General features: G+C 36.8%; 1 protein-coding gene across 1 annotated transcript in view; it reads right to left on the bottom strand.

Annotated features, from left to right (window-relative positions):
* The window catches only part of LOC106721118 (trithorax group protein osa), a 77,134-nt gene that overhangs the window by 28,645 nt on the left and 30,004 nt on the right, over positions 1-18,485 (bottom strand). The window lies entirely within an intron of this gene.

The raw sequence follows: 18,485 nt of genomic DNA, 5'->3' as shown, positions 1-18,485 counted from the left end.
ACATTAGAACGCCGAAGTATAGCTGCCAAGATAAATTGCTGCAAAACGCGCAGAATTATTTTAAGTTATTCGTAGTTGTTAACGCGACGAGTTTGTACTTTAAACCTAAAATACGTTTTAAGAAAACATACAAACTAAACATTTCAACCGACAGCTATGTTGTCGTATGGCGGTTGTAAAAACATGTTCGCAGTCTGATGGCCGACGGCGACGGGCGACGAGCAAAATGATGGTGGACGAACACGAGGCGGTAATCAACGTGGTGGCATCGGGTTTTTGTAACAAATGACATGTTTGCCCGCTTGCCGCCCGCTCGCATGACAGACCCATCGCTCATTAGAAACCTTTAATAACCCGACCTCGTACCTCGTTCAAAACATCATCGACTCGCAATAGTTTACGATACGCGTTGCCACGATTGCATCCACGATTATAGTGGAATTCTAGCCCAAATTAATTACATACGGAGATATGAAACTTTAAAATTCTCATCAGTCGAGTTTTGCCATCATTTTGCTTATTAATGATACTTATCATTGATACTTAGCTATCGTTGTCTCATTTCAATCTTTGTCAAAAAGCACAGTAATGAAAGTAACATAGGATGGATGGAACAAAAAACATACATACAGAAAATACCGAACAATGAATTCAATGTATAGATATTTATATCACTTTCTATATCAGCATCCAAAGCAATAAACGTACGAAGTGTGCTTCAACAAATGATAACGGCACACTCCGCTGTTTATCATTCAACTCGATCGACTTTAAGAAATGAGAGAAGGGAGAAAAAAAACACGAGCACGCGGGAACAATGTGACCGTCCAATTAAACGAAATGCGTATACGTCATCGAAAGGTGTTTCCCGAAGAACGCACACACGCACGCACGATCAGCTGAGCTGGTCCGCTTTGAACGCACACAGGCGCGCCGGCAGTTAGAGAACATAAATAATGACGGCCCACCTAAATAGCTATACGTAACACGTCGTATTATAAGTGCGCGATACGCCGACATTTTCACCCGCTCTTTGAGTTTTACGTCGGAGCTAATAAAAGCGAGCGAGCGAATGTGCCGCGGCAGTTAGGACATTCTCTCGACGGGTGAGCGTGAGATCGCATTAAATAATCAGTGACGCGGATAAACATTACTATAGGCGCATACGCCACCCAAAATAATGTTCTACGATACACCTATACAGTTAAAAGAAAGGTTAGTATGGCTAAACAAGTACTATTCTGACTATTGCATTAGAATATTACAAATGTAAGTGCTTATTTTTTTCATATTTCAGAGAACACAATATTATGTAAATGTAAACTTGCCACGATTTTGGCAACAGAGCAACGTTTCTATTAAAAAGATAAAAAATATTTGGCGAAAGCTCTGCCACAGCCACAGCCCACAGATAAATTTATGTACATTAAAATAAAATACTGATGCGATTATGGAACGGCGTTATACAAACAGAAATCGAAGAATTGAAAAAAGAAAAAGTATTTGAAATACATAATTCTTAATCGTAGCAATATGATCTCTATAGTCGAGGACATTTATTTGTTACTCATTTAGGTGAAACTTCATTCCACTCTCACAATGCAATCTGACTCGATGGGCATAAGTCAAACTAAATTATGAAAGCTCACTAGAGCCCTCCTGTCAATATCAAAGAAGTGTCACAAGATCCTTGTCTCGCCGTACTAGCGCCGTCTTGTCATGCTTTTTTTATGTCATAATCAATGCCTGTGTAGGTTTTACATATTTTCTGCCAAAACTAACCGCGATAGCAGCGACTCTGATAAGATGCTCGCACTTTAGGTTAATTATAGCTCTTATAGTAACATTTTTCTTAGATGCTAAGTGGGTTGCGAATTTAATTCTTGGACTTTACATATCTAATATATAAAATTCTCGTGTCACAGTTTTCGTCATCGTACTCCTCCGAAACGGCTTGACCGATTCTCATGAAATTTTGTGAACATATTCAGTAGGACTGAGAATCGGCCAACATCTATTTTTCATTTTTTTTTTTTAACTGCGCGCGGACGGAGTCGCGGGCGACAGCTAGTAATAGATAAAAATGACGCGTTTCCTAAAAGAAAATTGTCAAAATATCCAGTGTTAGTTTGTAGAGTGGCAGTGGCAGTAAACAAAGAAACATTGCGATGTGTATCGAGCTGCTTTACGACTACAATAAAAAGCCAAGTAAGAGCTATCACGATGAGACGAGACGTTCAACTGGTGTTACATCAAGCTCGTTCGCTTTATTGTAAACGGAATACTTTTAATTGTACATAAATACAAATGCCGACCTATACCGATTGCTTTATCAACGTCATTGGTGTCATCTAATTTGAAAAAATTATACTGTAATTTTTGGATGACATTAAAAGAACCGACCTATGAATTCAGGCTCGATGGTTGAGTGATTCAAGCTCTACCTCTAGTAAGTTATCTCTAATAAGATATTAAAAGTATGGATTTTTAGAGACAAACCAAAGATTTATTAAAATGAACAAGCTCATCTAACATTAATTACAATTTTTTTCTACAGTTTGAACCTATAACCTGCAACCAAAAAGCAAAAGGTAAACCTAAACAACTCATTAAACTACATGATTGTTAATACAAATCAAAACTAATAGTTAAAATTTAATCGTAATTATTATTTGCTTTTGATTTATATCAAACATAAAATAAAACTCATTTAAATTACACTCATTTGTTATCAGAAAACATTATCAATACGATAAAGATTACTTTGTTCAGGTGAGTTTTTTTTTACAAATTGTTGATAAATGCTGATTAATTGCAAACAACATACGTTAATTTTAACATAAATCTTTATTTAACATTTAAAACGGATACGCAAACATGGTAGTAAAATGATGTTATAGGGGTATAAGGCCATAATGTATTTAGATAATGTTTACGTTTCGAAGTTGCTTTGAAAAATACACCATAATTAACAAAGTAGGTTAACAATTACATTAATTGAAAATGCACCAATGGTATTATAAATATTAACCCGGTTGCTCCAGCTAATTCAAATTAATAAGAAATTATGACTACGTTTAGAAAACATCTTCACAAATCTTTTAAAACCTAAACTGTTTTAGCTCATTTCTTCGCAGTATCAGACTGATCTTATCTAAATACCAGACTTTTGATCCTTTCAGCATAAATAAACGTTAATTAGACGTATTTATATGTAGCAACACTAATGGTATCAGTTCGCGCGAGTTGTGCACTATAAAATGTATTTTTAGAGGACTCCGGTCATATGATAATAAAAACAAACATCTAGTCACACCGACACAAAATAGAATCTGCGAGTATCGAGCCAACGCACACAACAATTGTGAGCGCTCGGATGTCACGCACACACACATAGCGCTGCGCTGCCGGCAGATAAGAATCGTCCCATTTTACATTTAGTCATGCGGCCGATACTTACTGAGCTCGCAGGCAGCCTTATGACGACGGCCGTCTTGAATACTTGCAGGCACGGGCTAGCAAGGACCGGGGGGAAGCGCGCACATGCACTTCGCTCTCACACACGCACGACACTTGGGGGTTTATATAGCTGACAGTGTAGATTGTAATTCGTGTGCGCGGAGTTACGAGTTGCGAGATGGTACGGAGGCGTGAGCGGCGTGGGTTCAATAGCGGGCAGCGGTGCGCGCGTTTCAGTTGGCGCACGGCGACTGGAGCGCGAGGAGCGGTGCGGGGGGCGCGCGGGCCGGGGAGCGATTTCACCGCGCGCGCGGTTCGGGGAGTGGGGGGGCGCGCCCGCTGCGACGCTGCACGCACCCGCCGCTATCACGCGCTCGGCGCTCCGCGGACCCGTATTTTGTATCAAATTGCCTCGCTATCGTCAACGTATGCACAGAACTACTATTATATTGCTCAACATTAACCTATACTTTGTTGAAAGTTATTAACTAGAAGGCAACAAGGGAAAATAAAAGTAGGTTTTGCTTTAACTGTTCATGGCACTGAATAAGTGTTGCACCTTAGTATTTTTTACGAAACAATAGAGGTAAGGCGCAATATCAACATTAACGATGTGTTTCCCGCCAACAGATTGACCATAGCCGTAATCATGACAAGCATCGTTCTTAATATTTATATATCGTCACACATTAAAAAAAAATTGTACGTGTCAAGTCCTTCATATTCTTACACAACCCCAAATATAAACAAAATTTTCAGACATAATTTTGCCAAACTTCTCTGGTGAAAATATTGTATGCATGAAGATAATCAAGTCTACTTTATGTTTGATGAATTAGAATTTTTTTTTTTTTATAAGAGAAGGGGGCAAACGAGCAGCGGGAACACCAAGGTGTTCATCGACACCCATGGACCGATGGATCGATGCTGAGTCTGAATATTTTGCAGATAACAAAACAAAAAGCATAAAAATGACATCTACACAATTAAACACAAAGCTATATTGCACCTTGCTTATCATCAACAAATTATATGCTTGGAGACAAAATAACAAATAATTTTGTAAATTAAAATAGGTAGAGATAGGCGGTTAGGCTTTATGAAGTGTTTGTGGGTCAAATTGAGATAGCCGCGTCGGCCATAATTGAGTAGGTGCGAACGGCGTCCGGGGCCGAGCCGTAGTCAATTAATTGGGCATTATTGATCGGATTGTGTGCAAACGCGGTATGTGCTCGCATCGACGTCGCTCTCCTCTACATCTCATTACAGTTGCGGTGCGAAACCTGACCTGTGGGGAATGCCAATCGATCTGAACAAGCGCACTGTGCAAAATTATGACTTTATATAATACTTATTATGTATACATTTACCTATTATAGTACAATGTTGTAATATAAAAATAACTATAATATCTGTATATAACATATGAAATTAATGAAACTCATTAAATTAGTGAGATACATAAATAAAATATTGCTAAAGCAATTTGGTCCCGGCACTACATCTTAAAGCAGTAAAAAATAGCAACTTCACGAGTTAAAGCGCAGAGTTATAAAAAAAACTAAACAAAACAAGGGTTCGTTGGGCCTGGCGCCAGTGCGGCCTGACTGGGCCTCGAACAAAAGACGCCCAAGCGTCTGTGCAGTCACAGAATTCTGATCCTATCTCAGATACCATTTCTCCGATAAACATTAATAACAAAAACTTCTACAGAACTTCCAAACTCAACGCCGTCATTTTGGTGAGTTTCTGACGAAAAATACAAACTTAAAAATAGTCCTAAAATGTGAACATCTTAAAATAAGTAAAAAAAGCAAATAAAAGTACTTGAATTAAATGAATATTCGGAAAACATAAAAATACTTGGGATCGAGTCACAAGCTGTGAGAAAACCCAAGAAAAATATGCAAAAGGATGGAACAGCGAGTTTGATTATAGTTAATTTTCAATATAGAAACCAGTTCTGTGGCGACGTTCGACGGTCGCACGGCCGCACCGGGCAGGCAGCGCACAGCAAAATAAAACAAATACATTTTAGTAGGTTAGTGAGGATATTTACGATCGGATTCCTCCATTGCGATTATGTAGTCATAACTTACATAAGCGACCGAGACCGCGCCGTAATTAGACGATTTGTCTCCCAGTCCGTCCCTTCACGCGGACAGTGGTAGCTTCGCCCAAATTAGATAACGACGGAGTCATCTTCGCGGTTCGAGTGTCGTCTCTAATTTAAAATGATTTTGACTGATTTGCATTCAAATATTTTTCTACTACAGAGAACAGAAATTATATAGGTGGGATATACAGCGGCTGCATATATCTAAGGTTGGGGAAGGTTGTCAGCGCCATCTGTCGGCCGGCGCGGCCACTCGGACCGGATGCCCGACCAGTTTCGTAGTGACACCGAACACCTGCAAGATTGGATGCTTGCATTGCGCCGTATTACGAACACTATTTCGCTGCGATGAAATATCTGTTATTATTACGTTATTTCAAACAAGCAGACATCTTACATTTTTAATTAATAATTTTACATCGGACAAAGTACAGATAAATAAAAAAAAAACTTACAAATATTAAAATTTACAATAAATTTTGAATAAAAACTATAAAAGTTTAACTATCTAATTAGAAAAGGTTTTCTTTCTATTGTATATTATAAACGTAGATGTGGTTTTCAAACTTATTTTGGAATACAGTTGCGACGAAGACTAGTCATCGTGTACCTACTAAAACTTATTAACGCCTTTTTTCTAGAGAGAATGACAGGTTTAGCGACATTTTCTTACAGGTGTTTTGGTGGTGGAAACTGTTTATACACAAACATGGAGAAATGATGATGTCGTTTCGCGAGTTATGTAAGCATAAATAACGAGCTTATTAAGTACGACGGCTGCGGCGTGTCGATTGTGCTGCGCGGTATGAGGCAAAGCATATGGGTCAGTGGCGAGATCGAAGGCAGGGTCGCGCCGCGCCGTTGCGTAACCGACCATTGTCTGCTCTGCAATCACCACGAAGGTGTGCCACTAAATATGCTGTCAGTAATATAGAACGTTGCTATCAATAAATGTTTTAATTGAACCCGTGAACACCAAAGTAGATAATTGAATGGTTGTATAGCAATTAAAAATGTTTTGTTTTAATAATGGGGAATTTGAGACAGTTCAAGAAATCAAGACATTAAGAAAAAAGTTTCGTATCGTAACGACAAAAGTCGGGTGTCGGATGACAATAGATCCCTCTCATTTGACAGCTAGCAATTGACAACAAACAGTTGTCAAATTGAGGCGACACTAGGCAATAAAAAGCATGTGATGCCAGTAAAACAAAACACAAAGCGGTATGTCGAGCCGGGGCCACAATCGCACACGGGGCACGGGCGAGAGATAAGGGGTTCGAACGCCCACCGCATCGCCTAGCCGACGAGCACGTGTCTTTATTATTTATAGCTCTCTCTGACGACTGACAAATGCTGAATGAACTTTTCTTTTCGTGACGGAGTGCGCGTGTGTGCGTGTCCCGTCGCCGATGTAGGCCACTGCCAAGGTCGAATGTTTAATATAAAGTCTGGCGACGGGACATTAAAATGGTCGGCCCTCCCCTCCCCGGGACCCTGCCGCCCCCGTCTCCGGACGGCGGTCGCAATCGCTGCACTCCGTTATTTATTATCTAAAGGCATCCCCCTGCTGTTCACAAAAGGTCTTAAGAATAATTAGCGCAACCAGGTCAGTACCTACATAAGTCTCGGTAAGACAACGCCGATTATCGGGTAGTTTGTGTACTAACGATTGCGTATTATGGCATTTTAGACTAGAATGAATGTTTAATCTAATATATAAAATTCTCGTGTCACAGTTTTCGTTCCCGTACTCCTCCGAAACGGCTTGACCGATTCTCATGAAATTTTGTGAGCATATTCAGTAGGTCTGAGAATCGGCCAACATCTATTTTTCATACCCCCCCCCCATTTTTTAACTGCGCGCGGACGGAGTCGCGGGCGACAGCTAGTATAAAATAGCGTTATATCTTTAGTAGACACATCTGATATGTCGATCACGATGACAAAATAACTTTTTTTAAACCCAAACAAGCTACTGCGTAAGTAGAGTGTGACAGCCCTATCCACATACGCATACATCATAGCATCAAGGAGACCATACAGTACCTAAACCAACAATGGTGCAGCGAGCTGACAATAATGCGAGACTTATCAGTGTAAACAAGCAAGCGTAATGCGGCAGTGGGAACAGCTGACGAGATAAAATTGAGGCATCCCTGACCTATTCCAGCGGCGAGGCCCGTAACCGATGATTACAGTTGCGGCGCCCAGATAGCGGCCTCGGTCAATACCGATGAATAGCAAGTGGCCCGACGACATTGCGGGGACTACGACCCTTCAATAAATGTTACATTATTTTACGATAGAATCACGCATAAAAAACGGGTTTTCTTACTATTGTTGTATTTGTATTAAAACACTTCTGTGCAGTTTACAAAAGAAACCAGACAACAACAAGGAAAGATTAACGAGCAAGAAGTACCAAGTACACGTCACTTCATGTTCCTTAAACATACTAACTCGATTTCAAAACGAAATCAATATAGGTCAATACATAAATACACGAATCTTAAATACCTATTTAACATATCGTTATAATAAAACATAACACAGTCATAAACACCTCAAAAGATGATATAAAACTATTGACAGTTGTATAGTTACAGTAGCAGTTTACAAGTGTAAATATTTATAAGAATTTCTACTACACTATTTACCAAACAACACGCGTACAAATCCTTAATTATCAAAATCGTCTGGCAGAGGGATTCCCCGCTGGACGATTGCCAACAGGAAGCGGCTATATTAAAATACATTTCACATAATAAAATATGTTAAAAGCTCTGTAAATAGACAGCAGGTGCGATAACAATGTATTGAATAAACGATTATCGCAATATAAACCAGCAAACACCAATTATTTGTATAAACTTTTACAGATTTTCTTTTGCTAAAGCTATACCTATCATTGTTACATTTTTATTACATGAGTTACGATTTTAAATCTTGTTAAGTAACGATCGTATCCTTGGGATAAGAGCAAAAATAAGGCAAGGTATTATTATTAATTAGTAGTATGTCTCTTAGTCCATTTTACAAGTCTTTCATACCTACGGTATGGATGAAGACATAGGTAAACTATACATTGTATTCGTTGATTCGAATATTATTCTAATCTAACCAGTCTCAACATATCTCAGTCAGTCATAGTATATACATTTACAGCTAAATCCTAATAATATTACAATATTACATAATACTGCTTAGCGTTGAGCTCTAATTACTTAATTGTTACTATGAATGGACCGTTAATTGGTACATAATGTTAATTTAAAGCTTATGTCACATAATCCTATACATAATTGTATTCAATTAAAGCTGAAATTGACCATCGACCCGCGACGATCTGTTGTGTTAAGCTGGTCATCATAATGTATCTACATAAGGTCTTAGATAATTGTACAGCCTCAAACTGCATCTGTGTGCATTACAATTAAAGCTTGCTTTACAATACAGCATGAAATCTTTAAAAATAAGTGTCCTTTTACAGTTAAAATTTGAACTTCAATATTGATTTTTTATGCCTAAGTAGGTTTTCCACAAAATAAGGATCGACAGCTAAAAGGTCTGAAATATCGATGTTGCTGAATGAAAGCGAGCCACGTAATAGGAAACAGGGTGGCAACAGGCAACACATGCCGTCAGCCAGTCGATTAGTCACGAAGCTGCCGCGCGGCCGTCGCCGCTGACATCATGCGGCGTCTGCATGCGCACACTAATTCTTCACTTTACCGCTCCATGTTTTCTTTGTTTGCTTTTCTAGCCCAGGCTTCGATATTGAGCTTTCCTATTTGATTAATGTGTGTCTATACATTTAAGACTGGGTAACATTGAAAGTGAGGGGAAATAAAAGTTATGAATGATTTTATCGTTGGAGCTAAAGCTATGGTAAGACAATAAATCATTTTATCACAATCTCCTACACGAACACATGACCATATTTACGTTGAATTTGTTTATGCCTTTATTTAGAGCAAAAACAATGTTATAATGCCTTTTGCCTTTTTAATTATGGTAAATACAACGATGAACGAACAGTACATAAATAAGCTCTAGTAAAAGAGACAATTAAATCAATGACCAACAGGTTCTAAACAGAGGTCGGGTCAAACATAAATGTCTGTCTGAGTTTGTCTTTTCTCGGGCTCCGTAGGTCACAAAACGTAAGTAACGAGTCCGTGATTGATGCCCGCTCTGACACTCGTTGCGTCACACCTCTGGGGGTCGCTAGGTCAATGTCGTAACCGTAATAAATAACGACGAATACAAACTTTTCTTTTCAATCCAACCGGGTATAAGTACTTCTTAACTCTTTTTCCTGCACGGAAATGAACTTAATGGAAAAAGTTGGTTGTCATAATTTCCTTTCGTTTTGATGTTGCGCCAAAAATACTGAATACTGAATATCTTTAGGAAACTCGTCCATTGAAAAACATCACCAAAAACATAAGGTTAGGGAGTCATACTACTACATACCAATTACATTCGCTGATTGCAATTTTTAACACTCATTTAGCCCGTTGCCATTGGTGACGCCGCTTGTAATAAAGAAGCTTAACAAAGCACCCTCCTAAACAGATTGTGTAATGGCAACATTGTTTTGCTTTATGAAAATTCATAAACAGCGCCGAGGGTGGTCGCCGGTTACGACCACCCGTGACGTTGCGGCGTTGCGACCTTATTCCAGGCTCCGGTATGCGCGCAATAAAGCGACCCTTTTACTACTCTCCTCGCCGTACGTCCACATTAGAGTAGACGCTCTAAAACAATAACATCACCGGGAAAGCCTCCGATAGGACTCCCCATTCATCAAGTCATAAACGGAATCTGTCGGTATGCAATGTAGTCTATTAAAGGGAAGTAAATTAGATTGCATTTGTCTTTGTAACTTTACTATCACTACACATATAGATATTCGTTCATCGAGTCTTTTAGCAACTATATGTTTTATGATGTAACATATGGACTCATGTGTTAGTGATGAGGTAAGGGTTTCGTCAATTGTCACGAAGAAATAAACTAAGCAAACAGACGTCAATAAATGAAATGAAAATGTCAGGCGCCTTCTTTAATATGCAGTAAATCAAAAGCTCTGCTACGCACTAAAGCAACAATTTTTAATAATTTACTAACGTATAAACTGAATCCGAGAATATATCCTCGACTTTATAATAAAATATATATTTGTATTTATTTAATATGGATTCGGATCAAGTAAGTTGCGCGAATATCGAATGTCGGTCGGCACGGTTACGGGACATCGGGTCCAGTTTTACAACCTCGTTACCGGCGGTCCGCAGTTTTTACAGCACGATTAAGCCGCCCACTCGCCCGACCTACGGAACTCGTAATTGGAGTAAATCTTTTTATTATAGCCCCATACCAGCGACTATATCGATATTGCCCGTACTTTGCATAGCGAGTGGATAAAGCAGATACGCGAAACAAAAAAGCTCTGTTATTTCGGAGTTCACGTTCATTATTAGTGACACACGAATAATTAGTGCTTTAATTTCCGTAATGGAAATAAAATAACGGAAGAGGAGAGGAGGGAGGATTTATTGGGGAGGCAGGCATGTATAAAATATTAAAATGAAAGTATAACGAATGTGCGACCGCATTTGGTCGACGGTGCATTATCGGAATCGGGGCGCAGTAATTACATCGCAGCCGCTCGCCGCTTCGTCCGTCTGTCCGGCCGGCTGCCTAAATAAAATATACGTCCGCGATAAAATTTTATCAATGCCATATAAATTATTCACATTTCACAAACAACGAATGCAATTAAAAGCGCTATTCGCTCGGCAAATTTACCCAACCAATTAATGATTACCATTATTTTTAATACTCGATTGGCTTTGTTGTTTATTCGTATGGTTATTGGATGAATATTAATGACAACATGTATTTTGTACCTATCTAGGGTGTAGGTACAAGTTAATAAACTACATATCACACAATATAAAGTAAAATAATTGTTCAAAGATTCCGTAAAATTAATGATTTAATTTATCGAAGACAAGATCAAGGAAAACGAACAGGTGGCGTTTACGTCAAGATGGTATTTAATGATGTATTATTGTTTCTGCATTTGATTTTATATTTGCGTTAAGCTCCTTTTAGTTTAAACTATAAAAAATCTTAATATTTTCTATGAATCAAAGTACCTAATATGGACATAACAGTTACAAACGAATAAATAGCAGTCGTCCGCGCGGAATTAAAAAAAAATCTAGTAATGAATATATTAATAGCCTATGTCACCCGGGGACAAAATAGCTTCCCAACAGTGATAGAATTTTTCAAATCGGTACAGTAGTTTCGGAGCATATTGCAAACAATCAAATATTTCCTCTTTTATTTATATTCTATTAATAAAGATATTTGCAGAATAACATTATTGTTTAGCGTAATTAGAGTATTATAATGAACAGTGAATGACTTTCATCATCGAGGTACGATATAAGTTACGTATGGGTCTGATTGAATCGGTGCATAAAAAATGTAACATTTTATCCGAAACGGCAGTATTGAGGTCAATACGTTGAGTCATTACTTTTCGATCCGCGTTACGTCCGAGCATTATTTCGCAAATAATACGATTAGGTGATACTGAGAAGTTCTGATAAGTCGAACGCAGAATAAACCGTCGGTTATCACGCGAATTGCCCACTTAGGACATAAAGTGAGGTTAATTATCGACAGTACGTTTAACGTAGAGTTATCTCATTTGTATTGTTGACTTAACGAGGGTTAATGTTTGTCATGAGAATCAGTTTTGCTCTATCTAGTACATAATCACACCTAAATAATACTTCAAGTAATTTTAAATTAAGATTTCTCGTCACACAGAGCATAGTCCTACGATTAAAGAAGGTAACTTAATGTCACGATTGCCCCACGCTGGGCCAAGCTAAAGAACAATAGTAAGCAAAGATCACGGGCAATTACCTACCGAGTCACTTGGCAACAATAATTACGTCACAACTCCGACAAGCGATGTATTAAGTTACAGCCCGAAGCGACTGCAAGTTAACAACATAAATAAAATATGCTTAACATTTAACAACAGTATATTTCTACCTATCATTGATAAATCAGTTCAAATAACACAATGCTAAACATTTTTGTTTTCATAAATAAAACCTTATATGTCATATGAAAGATAACATGTATTTGATAACTTAAAAAAACAACACAAACATTTTTAAGTTACAAAATTAGAATTCCTATTCAATTAAACGTTCCAGTAGGTATAAACCTATAAATTACACTTCATATTTATGCCATTAAGAAACCAATCTCTTAAGCTATCATTATATAAAACTATGTGGTTACGTATTAATGTTTAATAGACATACAGTAAATGTAAGTAATATGTGTGCATACAAAAGTTAAAGTTCAAAGCCGTGCATTGCAAGTAATTGTAGACAGTTAAGGTGCATTATATGATCGGAATGTGAATAGTTATTGAGACCAAAAGAACTGTCCCTACAGTACATCTCTCTCAACACAGTACATTTCTCTACATTTCGGTTGGCATTTGTATGAAAGCGATGGGTAACTCACTCGGTGGGTAGGGGAGCGGGGGGCACGTTGTTACAATTTTTAGATAGTTGTTAATATGACAAAAGCTATCAAATAAATTATACATTTGATAACTTGTAATGTTAGTATGTCTATTTAGCTATGAAAATATGACTGAAAAATTATTGAAATTTATGTAATTTTTTCACAATGGAGAATTTAACTAAACAAGTAGATTGTAACATCTTACCCCGGAATTGGGGCTAGTTGTTACATCATCGGGGCACGATGTTACGGTAGATAAATGAACAAAATCATCAGTGATATATATTTTTTTATTAGTATTTCAAAACGATATAAACAATAGAGATCACTTTATACAGTCTTCTAATATTTATGAGTAATTATAATATCTATTATGGTAATTTTTTAAGTTTTTTTTGGTAGAAAATCACTTTGGCAGGAACATTTTCAAATCTTATATAAAAACACAGACTTAGTCTGCAAATAACAACTTGTAGTAATTAAATTATTCACTTCCACTTCTTAATAAGTTATTTTAATAAACTTTTGGCAAACTAAAATACTTTGGATTCTAACATTTTTAAGGCACTTATATTATAGAAAGATATATAGTAATTTTTATAGAGGTAGGTAACAATATCACACACAAATATTAAATCAGTCTTCATCAGAATTGCAATTAATGCAAATGAATGAGCAAACATTTCCCGTTACACATTTGACATGGGCCCACATTTTGCATTCTAAACATTCTACCCAATCTTCTTTTATCGAGGTGCTATAACTTTCGCTACACACTAAACAAAACCATTCATCAGTATCAGAATCTGAATCGGAAACCAAAATTTTTTTCTTCACCTTTTCTTTTCCTTCTTCGCTCATTTTCGAGGACTTTCCTTTACCTTTACCTTTTCCTTTTCCTTTACCTTTGCCTTTTCCTTTAGTTTTGTCACACGTTTTTTTGGTCTTTGCCAGTTTTTCTTCATACTCTCTTTTTAATGAGTCTTTTTCAGGTGTGTCGGTTAGCACAGCGGATTTGCGTTTACGACGGCTGTTGATAGATTGTTTTCGAGCTACTGCTACTAGGAAAGGGTCTTATTTTTGAAGGTGAAAAATTTTCAAATATACTTTGTATACCAGATGGACCTGGTATCGACAATTCTATTTCATTTTCTTTTATAGTTTCTCATTCTGGAAAAAACAAAAAAAATGTAGAATTTTTAAAATAAGAAAACGAACAGTACAATACCAGATAAGGTAATATTTTTGGGGTAAGTTGTTACATGTAACAACTTACACCAAACAATTGTAACTACTTGCCCCATGGCACGTTTTTTAATATAAATTATAATATAAATGAAGTCATTATTAATGGATATCGATAGTAGAATAAAACAATATTGTAAATTAAAGGTAGATATATTATGAACTTTCAAGGTTAAAATTTTTGACAAAATAAAAAGTATAGTCATCAGGAATCAAAAATTTCGTAAAGGATTTTTTTACTTACTTGGTTGAAATCGGGACACACGCACACAACCTAGCAGCTCAGCGCTTGGCAGGTCACTGATTGTTTTTATATAATGCACGATATTATAAGAAAACAAATGAGTCCAATTATGTTCATCAAAGAGTTTAAAATCCCGGTAAAAAACGCGTGTAACTTCTTACCCCTGTAACAACGTGCCCCCCGCTCCCCTACACAGATTTTTAGATGAATTCAATTTAAATTTTTCGAGTTAGTATTTGTTTGTGCATGTAAAAAGCACGTCGACCGTCCCCCTGATTACGTCCTCCTGTGTTACTGTCATTCATTTGCGAATGCAGCGGCAGCGGGCCCACTCAATCTCCTTTATTATGAACGTGCCCGCCCTCGCGACGTACATACCCCGTTTCACATTTTGTACGTTACGTTACATAAAACGCATTTTATTAATTTACGTTTCTTTAATGTTGTTGTAAAGATCACAAACATATTAAAAACAGACTTATGTCAGATACATTAAAATATCGCCAACACGCCGTATTATTTGTAATGTAAAGAAATTGGAGATACGATTTATTAATGACACATTAATTACAAGTTGATCGTCTCTTAATCTCTCGATTAATAATTAATTCACAGACAAACCTAAAGAATCAAGTCTGTGAGACACAACATGACAATTTTTATTAAATACACTTAGGATTTGCTTACTACTTTTCACAGATTTAAGGACACGAGGTGTAATAGCGAAACGAAGTATGTAACGCATTAACATTCGTTAGAATTTTAACGGATACTACTATGAAAGGTGCAAAGCACCTGTTGTTTTGTTTGCGCACCGGCAACATAACCTTGTTCGCTAAAAGGTAGGGTTGGAATTACCCGTAGAACAAACTTACAGTATAAAAAGCCCTTCCTAACTCCATTCAGTAACATATGCACGACATTCCGCTTTACGCAAAAAGGGTGTACGCGATAAGATAAGAAAGCGAGCAAAGGTCTTTTACATTCACAAATTTACTTAAAAGTTAACAAAAAGTTCCTTTTCATCTACGTAACTACGTAGGATCATAGTTATGACTTGAGTTTTTTTTTTATAAAAACACTAGCTGTCCGTGGGCTGTTAAAAAACTTAATAGGGATATGAAAAATAGTTAGTAGCCGATTCTCAGATCTACTGAATATGCATATAAAATTTCATAACAATCGGTCAAGCTGTTTCGGAGGAGTATTGTAACTAACATTGTAACACGAGATTTTTTATACAAGATATAACATTAATAAATTTTAATGAAAGCAACACTGTAGTGACAGTACATAATAATGACGTAACACTATTAAGACTAGTCGGAGATAATCCTTGATAATGACTAAGCATAATTTGCATTTACTAGAACAATGACCTTAGGTAGCTATGTGAAATATTGACACAGTCTGTATCGAATATAATTTATATTTACTCCAGTCTTTAAGGCATGGCAATGTGACATTGTACGGATTCTATCACTACAGGAAGCGTGAATTCTTTTGTTGAATACTTCAAACATCTTGTAATAATTTAATAAATGCAGTGATAAAGAGCCTCATTACAAGTAACACCGTGTCGGAGTGATTGGGCAAAAAACATTGGAATGTCAATACTGAGTTAAAAATAACCTCTTTAGAAACAAGTAGCTTCTACATCTTCTGTTCATGTTGGACAAATCATCACATTTAAACGGTTAGAACATAATTCTACATATTACATTAGACATTTTACATACAACATTTAGTCACTTAGTTTTATGATTTTTCTTAATTACATTTTTAAATCACTATTTCCTTCACCACTTTAACTATTCGATAAAAAAATAATAATACTGTTAATAAAAATCAGTCGCATATCTTGTATCGAACATGATTTATAAATTTCCAACATAAAGCTAAGGGTGGTGTGAGTTAGGGTTGGTACGCCGTTTGCTCCTCGGGCAGCATTATCGGGGTCCCCTCGTTGCTGCGCGGTACATTCATTACAAAAAGCGACACGTAGCGAGTAGCGACGCCGGCGCGGCTTTAATAATTCCACTCGTTCCTCCCTTTGCCTGAGCCCGTACAATAATGCCTAACGGTATCAATCAACATCAAACAGCCCCGCTCTATCTCCGCGCTCGATTTAGGGTTGTTATAGCTGAGTTTCTAAGTTTGATAATAATTATCTAAGGCCCATCGCACACACGGCGGTGTTAATTTTCAAAATCAGCAGATTTTAGTCGCAGAGCAACTTACACAATACGATGTTACAGAGCTTTGTACACAGGCACGCGTCGTCAACAAACACAAGGCAGTGGCTCGCTATCTGTTTGTCAAGATGGACGCGAGAGAAGTCACTGTGATTTAGATGGCGGAGCATAATTAATAATTATTCAGTTGAGATTTTGTAAATAGGTAAGCCGTGTAGTTGTTATGCCTGTACTGATCGAATAGACAACACGCGTCGCCGATTTATTATCGTTGTGCGTACGGAAGGTGTGCGATGCGATACACGTGACGCAATTATACAATATTAGTTTCAAAGATTAACGTTGCCTTGTGTACGAAGGGTATTAGGGTTGATGAGAAGTTTGAAGTTTTCACTATGTATAAAATTGTTTTTAGTCCATATTCTTTTTTTTTTGTCGAAGACATTTTTTTTTGGATGCGACCCTCAAACTAAATTAACTCCATGTTTGTAACTGTCAATGTATTTTTAAAATAAAAATTGTAAATTTTTTTTTCAATAAAAAATACAAGACATTATTGTGTTTACGTTTAAAATAATAGGTTAAACTATTTAGAAGTAACATATTTTATTAAAAAACAATATTTCAAAATTCACAAGTAGTGATGAGTCCTTCATGTTTTATGATCAACATGATGATATCAAATTGGTACAATTGTTCCACAGTTTCTTTTAAAGTAACATATACTTCGCTTCGACGATGACTTGATAAGGTTAAATATATGTAAATATTCTTTAAAACAAAAAATAAAATTTTAATCGCATAAGATACAACATGTCTCTTAAAGTGCAATTTAAATTGTTAAGTAGTATTAGGGTTATAAGTATCTATTTTACATAACATCTGAAGTAAACCCTTTTTAATTCATATTGTCTTTAAAAATGCTCAGTAAGCCCCTATCGATAAAAGAGACGCGCTTTGTGCATTTATCAAAGAGGCCCCGCAGCCCTGAGCAGTCGCGGCCTGTCACCCACAATACTTTTTATCGAGCTAGTTGTAATCCACACTGCATACAGCACACGCATGGTTCGAGGCTACACCCGCGGGCCCGTGCCCTTCGGTACATTCATCGCTTTGATCTGCACTCAGAACGATGGACACACAATCTGCTTTACTGATTCTATCCTAATGGGGACCGTTTGAAATTGAATGGCGGTAAAATGAAAATAAATAGATTCTACAAAAGTAAATCGCATAAAAATAGATGAATAAGCATAATGACAAACTATGGATACAAGACCAAACTTTTTGATTGTCTTGAATTGTAATTCAATTAAATAATCATTACTGAATAATTGTAGCCCGAGGCACAATAGTCATTTCAGACACTTACATGCTTTGTAACATAAAAAGTGACCATAAGAATTTCTAACGTTGCGTTTTTTAAATTTTTAAAGCCTAATTTAAGACCTTTTATTGCGACGATACATTTCTTTATTTATTATATTGTACTCATTTATAAGATCAAACATCTACAATCATAGAGAGCATTTAACTTTTTTCCTTAACAATTTATGAAGCCTCGTATAAAGTAAGGAGCATTTCTCGTAACCCCCTCTAAATTCTTTATGAATCACGGCGGAAATAATTCCCACTTACGAGAAACGTTTCC

The sequence above is a fragment of the Papilio machaon genome, chromosome 18 (assembly GCF_912999745.1).
Source record: "Papilio machaon chromosome 18, ilPapMach1.1, whole genome shotgun sequence".
NCBI classification, from domain to species: domain Eukaryota; kingdom Metazoa; phylum Arthropoda; class Insecta; order Lepidoptera; family Papilionidae; genus Papilio; species Papilio machaon.
This window is presented reverse-complemented; position numbering and strand designations above follow the sequence as displayed.